Below are 13303 nucleotides of genomic sequence, written 5' to 3'. Positions count from 1 at the left end.
ATGGCAGATTGGTAAAAACAATGGTCAACAACAACTGGATGAAGAATCCTTATAGTACCCATTACAGGAATAGTTGGATTTATCTGTCGTTGATCCATAAATGACCAATAAAGGAAACTTTCTCAAGTCATTCACGATTTGACTTTAATTTTTGACCAATCATAAAAAAACAAAACTTAATACTTAGTTTGGGTTTTTAAAGAACCAAATCAAACGGTCAAGATCGGCTTCCATTATAACTGTAAGGACTCATTTCATATAGGGTATCACCTAGTCGTAACCCCCATGATTGTTTTAGTTTTTGTTGTTACTAGTATGTATAGATATATGTATATGTTTTTTTTTTTGTTGAGCTGGTGGGTTTCTTTTGACCCAAGCGGATTTTGTCTTGCAAGTTGTTCAAGTGCTTTGGCGGTTTGGTTTGTTTTTCCTTCATCATTTTCTTCTACTTTGGCTTTTTTCTTTTATTTTTTTCTGCATTGTTCTCGTCGTCGTTCAGCAATTCAAATATTTTACTTTTTTCACTTCTTCAGTTTTTTTTTTTTTTTGTTTTGGAGCTAAAATTTTTCCTCTAGTTATAAGTTTTCTTTCGCCTTGGCCAATGTTAACAGCTCTATTAGTTCAATTTATTTGTCTGCCTCACACACAGACACACACACACACATACATAGAGAGAAAAGGAGAGAGTGGTATATAGAAGAAGAGACAAAAACAAAAGCCAAGTGGTGACATTGCCAAAGACAAAAGTGGGTGGGTCGATTGTTGATAGGACAGAAGGACGCTCGTTCGGTTGATGAGGAGTGGGTTGAATTTAGGTTGGGTTTTTCTTGCTGCTTGGCAAAGTGTGGGTCGAAGGGCACAGTGAGGTAAGGAATCCAACTTGATTGTGTTTGCAATTTCATAAAATAACAATTCGCCTTCCTCGTTGTCGTCGTCATCGTCTTGGTCTTGGTCTTGGTCTTGTTCTTGGCATCTTTCATGCTTGTTATTGGCGCCCCTGATTGCCGCCGGTGGTTGTCGCCTTGCCGCCTTGCCGCCCGCACGACAATCCCCTACGTTTCGTTCTTCCCATAACCGTGCCTGTGGAATGCGTTTTGTAAATAGCTGGCTTGGCAAGGTGTGGGCCTGGTATGTGATACCAACATCGCCAAGTTTTCCCCTCACCCTAGATCTCTACTTCCTTACTCCTTACTCCATCTTCATCTCATCCTCCATCCCTTATGCCAAATTCAATTCACACAAAATACCCGTAATTCAACACCCCTTGGAAGAGCAGATGAAGATGAGGACCAGGCAGCCACTCCACTGACTGATTGCTTTTGCCTTGTCGATACTCTCCCCAAGGCACATTGAAATGAGTTAAACCAAAGTCTCAACTCTCAAGTTTTTCCCTTGCTGTTGCTGTTGTTGTTGTTGCTGCTGCTGCTGTCTGAGATTTCAGGCGACATCGACGACATCTCAAGCGACTCGTTGACATATTTGTATTGTATTCAATCGATGAATTTCTGCAGCAGCAAGAAGGGAAAATGACTTATTTTGCTTACGCACACATTGCCAAGAAGGAAGAAGTCCTCAAGAGGCAAGGCAAAGCAAAGCAAAGCAAAAGGAGATTCTGACTGACTGACTGACTGACTGACTGGCTGACTTACTGACTGACTAACTTAGGGGGGTTGGGTGGGTGTTGGCAGCTAGCGAGGGGGTTGCTTGCTGATTGCTTACTCACTCACTCACTGGCTTGTCGTCGTCCTTTTATTCTTTTGGCGAGTTTCCTCTCAACATTTTTTTACTTGGCTGACTGTCGACATTCGCGTTGATATTAAAATTTTAATAAACCCCAAACCCCGCCTCTTTCCCTGCCACTTTTTCCTAAAACCCATCATCTCTCACATTTTCCCGCTCTTCGCTGTTCAGCATGTTGCACTTGACGGAAACGCGTCAGTTTGGGTGTATGAGTGTGTGGGCGCTTTTCCCCAGTTGGTTTTCCCCACACACACACTCACACACATACGCGCGTAAAACGAAAATGCCATAATGCTCCAGTCCCCTTCCCTCTTATCACTCCTCTTCCAATCACTCTGGGCGTTTGGTTTGTGTCCCAGCTGGCTGCCAGCAATGATTTCTGTCATGTTTCTTTTTTTTTGCCTTCGTTTCGTTTTTCTTTGCTTTTCTTACACGTTTTTTCATTTTTGTTCCTGTTGCTAATGTTGTTGTTGTTGCTGTTGTTGTTGCTTCTGTGTAACATGTTGATAAATCAAATCTCAACAAAGTCAATGCCAATGCCAATTTGCCTGACAATTGCTTTTCCGTTTTGCCATCACCCCCTACACCGTGGCAGTCCCCGGACTAGGTCCCGGACCATTTCGTCGCCCGCTTTGACAGCTAATTGTTTGTGGCACAGACAAGGACAGAAAGAGAGAAAAGTGTCGCTTTTTGTACTTATTGCTGTATTTGTTGTTGTTTGCTTTTAACTCCTGACTAAGTTGTGTTATTACTTTCATTGATCCAGTGGCAAATACCGAAAGCATAAAATGAAATAAAACTAAATAAATGCAAAAACAAAGAAAAAAAAGGAAAACTAACTAAAACCTCAGACATTTGTAATCCTTCTTCTTGCTGTGTGTGTGTTAGGCTGCGGCTTCTCTGGCTTTGTGGCAAAGCTCAGGTCGAGAGGGGCGAAGAGAGTAGAAAATAAAACAGAACCTTAAGCGCGTCTGGCCTTAAATTAAATCAAATAAAATAGTTAGTAAATAATAAAACAGTTGACGACGATGAACAGGACAACAACGAGGAGAAGTAGCTTCGGTCCCAGTTTACTGCTCGCTTAGGTTTTTGCTCGTTGCCGTTGCCGTTGCCGTTGCGCTTTTACGGCCAAACATTTGGCAAAAATAGACGAGAATTTTATTATCTAAACGTCTTTGGGCTTAGGCAGTCAACAAACCATTAAACTCAAGTGTTTACCACAAGCCCAAAGTCACTTCAATTCACTCCACTCCACACGCCACTTCTCTGCTCTACTCGACTCTTCTCTTCTCATAGCTTACTCACTCCATCGCTCATTCTCCTTAGACACAAATCTAAAATGGCAGTTAGAGCCTCGCCACAAGCAGCAGGAATAGTAGTAGTAGACCAGAGCATAAGGACGAGGCACAGCAGGGCACGGCGGGGCAGCGAAGGACAGGGAACAGAAGGCATAAAATAGATATCGAGTAAGGTAACTGAGAATGAAAATTGGCTAAAGATAAAAGATGGCTAAGCGGCTGTACCACTTGATGCAATGGAAATGATGGCTTATACAATTTTATGGGCTTAGAATATGAAATGTAAGTGCGACCGACAACGACTCTTGATGCGAATACATCTCAGTTCAACTTGCGTCTATTACAATACAAAATCTATTCATGGAAAAAACATTTTATCGTTAGCGTAGGTTAAGCTGCTGTCTTTAGATTGAAATGTCAATATACGAAAGCAATACGTACACTTTTTTTTGTTTCTTTAGATACTGTAAGCTATCAAAAGTTAATTGGATTTTTCTACCTTAAAAACAAATTGTGTAAGAATATTATTTAAAGACTTTTATAAAATTTCTTAAGTTAAATTTCCTTAAATTTCGATATCTTATCATTTAAACAATTTTCAATTAAATTGTAAATATTTTTCTGGGACTTTTTAATGTGAAAAATCTTTCTGATATGATTGACTAACATGAAAATTTATAACTTATGATTATATATTGCAATTTTCTCCAAATCATTTGCCACATTTTCCCACATTAATAAATCAGAAAGAAGTCTTAGTTAGTATAGTAGGCCTAAACATTTAAATGAAATGTGAATTATTGAAAAATAATTTTATTCAGATATAAAGAGAAAAACAACTTATGAGAGACAAATGTTTTTCAAAGCTTACTGAGAGTATTTTGGTTTCAAGTGAACACGTTTGTGATTACGATATCAAACGAAAAAAAAGGAGAAGAAGGTTGAGGAGAAGTCTAGGGGGGGAATAGGATGAAAATGAAAAGTGAATAACCATTCTCGCATTTTTATTGTCAATTGGTTTTAAACTTTGCTTCATATACATACATATATACATACATACATATATGTAAGGCAGTGGCAAAGGCGAGGCTTTGGCGCTTCGTTTCCGGTTTATGGCATTTGAAACTTTTTCGGTAAAAACTAAAGTTAATTTCTTTTTAATACACAAAGTTTTTTGGTTGAGCAAAAATAGAGTCATGATCCTTAGTTAAGTTAGACAAACATATAGACAGAGAGTAGGGGCGAAAGTAGGGAAAATCTAGTGATATCTTCTCATCTCTCCCTCCTCCTTTCTCTCTCTCTCTCTCTCTCTCGCTCATTCTCAATGTGTGTGTTTGAGTTAACCGCACTATAAATATATATTTCAACTTATTTATGGCCACTTTTCGATGAGGGTTTATATAAGCATTTACAGCCGACCAGCCTGGGTTATAAAATTTATGAAGCAATGAGAAAGCAAGCACAAGCAACCAGCAGAGGTCGCTGGCAAGAAAGTAAGACAGACACGCGAATTTCCCTTTCCCGGTGCGTTGTGATGGGTTTTGGGGGAGCCCTACAGGGTCGGCCGGAGGTTTGAAGCACGGGCACACAGAAACGTGCTATAGTCCGTTTATTTTTGCTGCTGGTGCGTAATTATTTTTATGACATTCTTTTTTCTTTATTTTATTTTTCTTGTTGTTTTCTTCATTTTTTTTTTGTGCTTTGCGGCAGCGTGTTGAAGTGTTGGCGTTAGCCAAACAAATTAAAAGCAAATTATAACAAAAGAAACACAACGGCCAAGAAGAGGGCGGCCAAGGCGGAAAGAAAAACTAAATTTTAGAGAGCTGGCAGCTGGAATTTTAATTTCTACTTAAAGCGATTTTCCTGGCAAATCTTATAAAAAATAACGAAAACGAAAAAGAAGCAAAAGAAACGACACGTTTGGTAATGAATGGCGGCCACTTTCAAGCCAGGTGAGAAACGTGCCTGCAGGAAGGACGTGCCTTGGACGTGGGACATAAATTAATTTATTGCGTGCCAAAGGAAAAGGAACACACATACACATACACATACACATATATATACAACAATGAGAATAAAAATCCCTCCCTTTCGTTCACTGCCCTCTCATCAGTCTATACCCCCCACCACTTACCCCGTGGTACTCAATTCAATGTAAAAAGTAAAAGAAAAACTCGCGGAATCGCAGCATAAAAATAAAAAATAATTCATTGCCTACTTTTTTGGGCTCTTTTTTTGTTGGTTTTTTTGCAAGATAAGGGGGTGCTTGTAGGGGGGAGTAGTCTCGAGACAAGGACAAAACTTTCATTAAATAACATTAATAATTAAGAGATGGAAAATTGGATTCGCTGATGTTGATGATGATGGTAAAAGGGATGTGGTGAGACGGGCGGAAGAAAAAGGTGTGTGTATATAGTTTTAAGGAGGGTTAGTGGATTTTAAAGGAGATTAAATGACAGCGAACAGTGAGAGAGATAGGAGATGATGATGTTGTGTTGATATTGTTCTTGTTGTTCTTGTTGTTGTTGTTCTTATTTTTGAAGTAAGAGAAGAAGAAGGATGTGAAACTTACAACGAGCTTCTTTGTTGGAATTGTGGCGGCTGCTGCTGCTGCTGCTGTCGTTGACAGCGACGTCAACTGTGTTGTTGGCGGCGCTGCTACTGCTGCTGCGGCGACTGCTCCTACAGGCGGACTAATCGCTTTAATTGTCGCTTGAGCTGGCGGCAATGGCGGCAACGGCGGAAGCGGCGGCTGCTGAAATAACTCCGCTGGCTGCTTCACGTAAAACAGATTTACTCCAAAGTGTGAAATTTTGATTGAATTTATAGCAACACCTTCGACAGGAAATTGATGTGAAAAGTGCCGACGACTTGGATATGTCGGCGGCAGAGATAAGTTAATAATGATGCTTCTTGTCTTAATCAATCTATATCAATTTGCTGATGTTTATTCTGCTTCTTCTGATTATGATTATTGTTCTTAGCTGTTGCTGTTGCTGTTGTTGGTGTTCTTGCTGGTGTTATTTTTGTTGCTGTTGCTGTTGATTGGCGTTGTTCTTGTTGCTTAGACAATGATATTCGTTGTTGGTTGTCGGTTGTTTCTTAAGTGTTTCACAACTTTGCTGAGAAGCTCTTTGTAGATTTTGTTGTTGTTGTTTATTTTGTGTTTTTTTTTCTTAGATTTCTTTTCTTTTTATTTTTCGTTTGTTATGTTTAATACACACTACTAAAGCTCAACGGTAGTTTCCTGCTCCTGTTATGTCTTCTTTGTTGTTGTTTTTATTATGGATGTGGTTGTTGGTGTTATTTTGAGTTGTTGTTGTTGTTGTTGTGATTGGTTTGTCGGTTATTTGATTGCACTTGAACGCGTGTTTTGTTTTTACTTGTACAAAAAAAAAATAGTTCCGCGCCGCTTTTTCTTGTTGGATAATTTTTGTGATCAACAAAATTAACTAAATTTCCTTACGGTTGTTGCTTTACGTTGTGACGAGAACGACGACGACAAATACTACAGAGAGACTGACTAACTGACTGACTGACTGACTGACTCACTAACTTGACTGACTAAAGCTGACTTGACTAAATTGAAAGATGAATTTGATTTCCTTAATTTTTTATAAATCTTTATTTTTTTTTTTTTTTTGTTGGTTTGCTCTCTAGTTGGAATTTTTTTTTTCGGTTTGGTTGTGTTGTTTTTCACTAGGCTACTTTTTGCACCGCTAACAAGGAACAGAGCGACTAAACGACTGTTGGACTCGCTTGTCTGATAACGACTGAAGGACTCTCGCCAAATGCGTAGGATTTTTAGCAACACACAACAGAAGGAAGAATACATGCCGAACCGAGAAATGTTCGCAGTCGACGTCGTCGTTGTCGGCGTCGTTGGCGTCGGTTGGCGTTGTTGTCGTCGTTCTCATCGTCGTCGTCCTCATCGTCATCATCATCATCATCGTCATCATCATCATCATCATCATCATCATCGTCATCGTTCTTGTTGTCGTCGTCGTCGTCGTCAGCAGGAAGCAGTCAACAGCAGCGCAGAAGCATTACAACAACGGAAGCTACAGCAAACCGACTGAGAGAGAGTAAGAGCGAGAGACAAAAGGAGAAAGAGAGAGAGAGAGAGAGAGAGCGGGCGGCAAACCCCAGCTAACACTCTCTGTTAACTGTTATGCGGGCTATGTAGTAGAAAGTTTCAATTAGTCTTTAGGGTTGTCAAGCAAATACAGAATTTTCAATTATTCTCTAGATTTTGAATCAAATTATATTAAAATAGTTAATTCTAAAACCGAAATTAGTTTTTTTTTTTTTGGTTTTTGTTGATAAACTCCATTTTAAACTGCAATATTTATAAATAATTTTAAACTTAAAAATTAAATGTTTTCAAATTTTATGTAAAACTAAGAAAATTATATAGATTTTTCGTAATATTTTTGGATTTTTTGTTTAAAGTTATATAGCATGGCTAATTCAACTAAGAATATCTAAATTCAACGAGTGAATGAGAAGCAACTTAAATGTCTTATAAAAATCAGTTGAAAAGAGTAAATCAGTAATTGTTTGAATCCTTAACACTTTATGACTACACTCAAAACAGTTACATTTACAGTAGCCTACCCTGTTCATCTTTCCCCTCAGTTTACATTGTTGTACCCTGTGGTTACCTATAAAATGAAAGGGTAATCCGGAATTGACAAAAAATATTGGCAGTAACCTAAGCTTTTGCAGGACTAGAATCTGAAAGTATTCTATATCGATGGGCTGAGTTATGGTATTAAACTCCTTAGCTTTTTACGACTTTTTTTATTAGAGGGTAAATAGTTTTTTTCGTTTTCAATAACTGGCAACAAGGTATTTGCGGGTCGATTCCTTCTTGAAATTTGGTAAGATTTTTGGCCATCGAAAAAGAAACATTTCACTTTCAGCAGGAATAGAAATCAAATTTAACAGTCAAATGGAGAGAAGCGGTAAACTTCAGCTAAGAGAGTAATATTAACAGAGATAGAGAGAGAGAGAAAGCGCGCGAGCGAGTGAGAGAGCAGACGGGAGAGCGGCAGCATATGAGTGTGAGAGAGAGAAAGAGAGGGAGAGAGATAGAGAGCCACAGAGCTTACGCGCGTCATTGTTGCACCTTTATGTTTGTTTTCGTGGGTGGCCCGCACACACCGACACACTGAGCAAGAGAGAGAGAGCAAGCGAGAAAGAGTAAGTAAAAGAGATGGGAAGATGTGTGCGTTTCGTATATGAAGGAAGCAAACAAACAACAATGGCAAAGTCGGCAATGTAACCTCTAACGAAGGTGATGATAATCACGATGATGATGTTAGCGATGATGTAAGTGTTGATGTAAGTGTTGATGTAAACTTTGTTATTGCACTGAAGGGTTTAATGTGATGCAATTGACTAAAATCAAAGTGCTGCATCCAATGATCATGTAGAACTGATGATATTCAGGATGTAAATAGTGATGAACAATTTGTAGCAACAACGGTTATTTAAACTTGATGTACATATGGATGTTGGGAGGACAATGCCGGTGATGCAAATTGCTGCAGGTTGTATTGTAACTGATGCTTTTTGTGATGTAAATAGTCCTGTACAGTTTGTAATACGATTTAGAAGGGGTCTAGAGATTTGATGTACATTTGTATATGGAATGACAATGCCGGTGATGCAAATTGCTGCAGGTTGTGTTCATCATGATGATGTTGACGATGACGATGATGATAATGATGATGATGATGTAGTTTATGATGGCTAGCAAATTAAATGAGATAAGCCAACTTTAAGCCGACGTTCGTCGTGTTCGTCGCGTTCGCTCATTTCGTTGTCATATTGTCGCATTGTCGTGTGTTTGGTGAAAGTGTCAACTTGACATTGCCTGAAGTGCACGCGCCAACGCTCAAACACACACACACACATACATACTGGAGGCGAAAAAAATGAATTTCGCTTGCGTCAAATAGATTTTGTTAGTGGTTTCGCCTGCCTCCAGGGCAGTTTGCTGACATGCCAATGCTCGCAGCAGCCGAAAACTACATTGAGAGAGCCAACACAAATGCTCCAAAGAGAGCACATTGACGCTCTTTGCGCCGACTCATATGTTAAGAGTCTTCCCCTTTTCGGTTAAAGTCAACGTTAACGTCGACTGCGACGGTGGCTGCTGTCGTTGGTGCTGGTGCTGGTGCTGCTGCTGCCATGGCAGCTTTATCAGTGCCATGAAATGTTGTTCCCGGAAAATAACCCAAAGGAAATGCTGCATACACAAACACACACACACACACAGACACACTTCAACTCACATGTGCTGGTGTGCGTGTGTGTGTGTAACAGCAGCAATAACTGTGTACATGTAAATCCTGGTTTGTTTCATTTGCCGATTTGGAGCTCCACATCCATCCTCAGTCGGGCCGCTATACCCGACCGACCCCCCTTCGACCCACCGACCGACCATCCGTTGCTCTCTAGCCCCGTCACTTGCCTGCCCGCCGGCACTAACTTTGTACGCTTGATGATGATAATAATGTTGCCCCTTGCCAGTCAGCATAGCCACCCAGACATCGTCTATGGAAATTCGTATGCCGATTTTCGAGCGATTGCAATTGATTTGTAATGTATTTCATTGTATTGTGTTGTTTGTTTGTATGACGAAGAAGGGAAAGAGGAAAACTGGAGGCGGAGGCAAGAGAATAAAATTTGTATTGATTATTTCTATTGCCTTTGTTGTGAATTCCACCAAACCCCCTCCACCACCACCCACAACTTCCCCCCCTCCAACCAACCCATCGCAACAAGAACGGGCACCCGCAACCAACTAATGATAGCTATGGGGGCATTAAAAATGTCTCCTCTTCTACTTTACTTTACTTTACTTAACTCGGTGACGTTTTTTGGTTTTTTTTTTTTGGTTGCTTTTCTTTTCGGTTTTGTGTGCAACTTTAAGAGAGTGAAGGGAAAAACTGTAAACTTGACTTAGACACGCAGCCCAATGGCAAGAACGAACCTAAGAGAAAGACCCAAAATAAGAAGTCAGCTGAAGGAAGTTGGCAGGCGGCAACTGGGGGATATGGCCATGTGTACAAGTCAATTATGGGTCAAAATCCACACAGGAGTTGGCCAAACACTTGACGCACATTTTTATGAGTTGCACACAGCACCAGCAGCAGCGGCAGCAGCAGCAGCAGCACACAGCTCACAGATGAAGGCAACTGAAGATGAAGCTTGTGGAACTGGCGATAGAGCGGGAGATGAAGCTGAAGCTTAGCTCAACCATTGGCCATTGCAAATGAAACATGTTTGGCTTTATCGCATTTATTGACGACTCCTTTGGGACGCTTTGCTTTCGCCTTGGCCAAGATCAAACAATGAATGTGTATATGTATATATATATATGTATGTATGTGTGTGTATGTGTATGGAACAGAAGATGAGGGGCAATGCTGAGCAGCAAGTGAGGGAAAGCTGCCTCAAATTGCGCTATCGAGCAGCTCAAAACAGGCACATAAAAAGATTATTTTATGCCAAGCGTGTGTGTTTGTGTGTGTGTGTGTGTGTGTGTGTGTGAGTGTGAGTAAGTGGAGTCGTGTAGCAGGGGTAGCTCAAGCGGCGGCGGGAGAACATTGAGAAGGGGACAAAGAACCGCCAACAAATGTATAGAAGAACTAAATTCACTTAGAAAAGCGTTGCGTCTTATGGGAGAGAGAACTAGATGAGTTTCAGTTGATGAGAAAAAATCATAAGATATAATTCCACACCCAACAAACAAAAACCAAAAAAAAAAAGAAAGCAAAACCAAGTGGAGAAGAAGCAATAATAAATGTGGCAAATCTATTTTTGTTTTTTTTTTTTTGCTAACTTTAAAATTTACTTTAGTTTTCCAACTAAGCAGCATGAAAATGTGACAAAACGAAACCTTTGTTAACTAAATTGCAAAAAATTAATTAGTCAGGGAAAATAAAAGAAGAGAGTTTAAATTAAAAATTGTATGAAAAGGTGTAATCTATTTTCAATATTCATCCAAACTGCTGTAATTTTTCTGAAAACCCTTTTTAAAATTCAACAATATTGATCAAATATAAATAATTATGATTATAATCAATGGATTACTGACAGGAATAGGCAGGACAAACAAACGTAATGAATAAAAAGAAAGTGGTTTTCTGTTTGCTTGTTTTTGTTTGGTTTTAGGCAACTTTCCCAACACAAAAACGTATCATATGAATAAGTCATTTTCCATGCACTAAACAAAATACTTAACATTGGAGCCACACTCAACAACAAATGCAACTGCAACTACACAAGGAGAAGGAGTAGTAGTAGAATAAAAGGTATAGGAATTGCTTTAAGCCACTCAAAACTTAACTCGAACACACACGCAGCAAAAGAGAGAGGGAGAGAGTCCGGGGCAACATTTAAGCAATTTTGCTTGTTAAAAGCTTATGCCGCGGCACTTTACTTTAAACCACACAACACAAATGCCACTTCATTCAGCAGATATTTGTGGCCAGCAGCAGGACTAGCAGAACGGAGCAGAGATAGAGCAAGGGGAGAAGGGGAAAACACATAGCACCACACACACACACACACACACACACACTCACACAGGAGCAAAATCACACACATCCTTTTGCCATCAATTCTCTAAGCAACAAACAAAACCAACATACACACGCACATCTCGTGAGAGGAACTGAAGGAAGAGGCATGAAGCGGTGGGTCGACGGTAGGGGGCGGGCGGAGAGATGCCACAACACGCAAAGCTCTTTTCACTACAAAACGGAAGTACATAGAACCAGCCAAAAAAGAAAAAAACACAAAAAAAAACGATAGAGAGAGAAAAAAGAAAACGAAATAATAATACGTAAAAGAAAAAACAAGACTAGAAACTGGGAAAACACGCGGCGATGGCAGCGGCTACAGCAGCAGCACCAGCAGAAGCTTAGAGTGCAAAAAATACTGTGGCAAAAACTACATTGTGGAGCAGCATCGGTGGCAGTGGCAGTGGCAGCGGCAGGTACCAGAGTTAGCAGAGGTACAAGGCAAAAAGATATTCATTCTATCGTAAAATAGGTGAACACAGCATGTGTATGTGTGAGTGTGTGTGTGTGTATGTGGGCTCGTATATGTGTGGCAACGCTCTGGTCAACGGATAACAAAAACATAAATAATAACCCAGAGTCGAGCCAAGTCAGTATGAATGGCAGAGGGGACGAGCAAGAGGAAGACAGATTCCTATACTCCCGCTGTTAGGGTAAAATGCCACAGGGAAAGAGACACATAGTGAGAAAATAAGCATCAGGTAGCACCTAAAACTAACCAAAATATATATCAATATATCAATTTAAATATGTGTAAACTAATATTGGGGTGTATAACTAGCAACTTTAATTAAAATAATTGAATTGCAATAAAAATGCAGACATCCAAACGAAATTGATATGAATTGCGTTTGGTGACCCCGACGCAAGCAACTTAGACCCTGCCCGTCTCATCGATATAAGCTTAAACAAAGCTTTTATCCCGGATTGTACAAATAATTTGGCTTTATCTTAAAAAGAAAACAAATTTTAACCCTTTTTGTGAAAAGAATGTAAAAATATAATGTTTATCTTAATCTGATCTAACGATATGCACCGATTTGTGGACAAACAAAACGCTTTAGTTTTTCAATTATCAATTAGTCAAGTGTGATATTTCAGTAAAAGAATTTCTTATTCAAATTAGTAAATGTGAAATGTTAATCTTGAAAACACTTTCCGTTCGATTTTGCTATTGTTTGTTGACAAAAACTTGTTGAAACTTTGAAAAAGTAGACGAACAGCAAGAGAAATGAAAGAAACTAAAAACCCGCATCCAAATAACCCAAATGTCTTTACTCTTTTGGGAAAACACAAACCGTTCGCAAGGGTCTCAATCTCTCTCTCTCTCTCTGTCTCTCTAGAAATTATATTCATGGGTGCAATGTCATGAGATTGAGCTGAGCTGGCAAGGGGTTCAAATGGGGATATAAATTGATTTTCTGTTCGAAAATGATTGCTATTTTTGATTTTCATTCATCGAGGACATGAATAAACGCAGTTTGAATTACAAATAAGCGAAACCTCATCAAATTTTTATTGATATAATTGAGTTAAATTTGATTTGATTTCTTTCAATTATATTCCAACTGCACGTCACACTGAAAATAGTTTCAATTATCCTGATGAAATGAAAGACCAAAGGGGAACAACATTACCCTAATGCAGTTCTGCAGCTACAGAGTGCGA

At 39.4% G+C, this 13303-nt stretch overlaps 1 protein-coding gene across 6 annotated transcripts in view; it reads right to left on the bottom strand.

The window, feature by feature from the left end:
- Window positions 1-13303, bottom strand: part of LOC6646085 (RNA-binding protein Musashi homolog Rbp6) — a 200971-nt gene that overhangs the window by 82666 nt on the left and 105002 nt on the right. The window contains exon 1 of one of the 6 annotated variants that reach the window (XM_023177885.2): window positions 5611-6823. The exons of the other annotated variants lie outside the window; for them this stretch is intronic. The gene's annotated coding sequence lies outside the window, so the exon portion shown is untranslated. Of the gene's footprint in view, window positions 1-5610; window positions 6824-13303 lie in introns of those variants that run through there. 6 annotated transcript variants of the gene reach the window in all.

The sequence above is a fragment of the Drosophila willistoni genome, assembly GCF_018902025.1.
Source record: "Drosophila willistoni isolate 14030-0811.24 chromosome XR unlocalized genomic scaffold, UCI_dwil_1.1 Seg105, whole genome shotgun sequence".
NCBI classification, from domain to species: Eukaryota; Metazoa; Arthropoda; class Insecta; order Diptera; family Drosophilidae; genus Drosophila; species Drosophila willistoni.
This window is presented reverse-complemented; position numbering and strand designations above follow the sequence as displayed.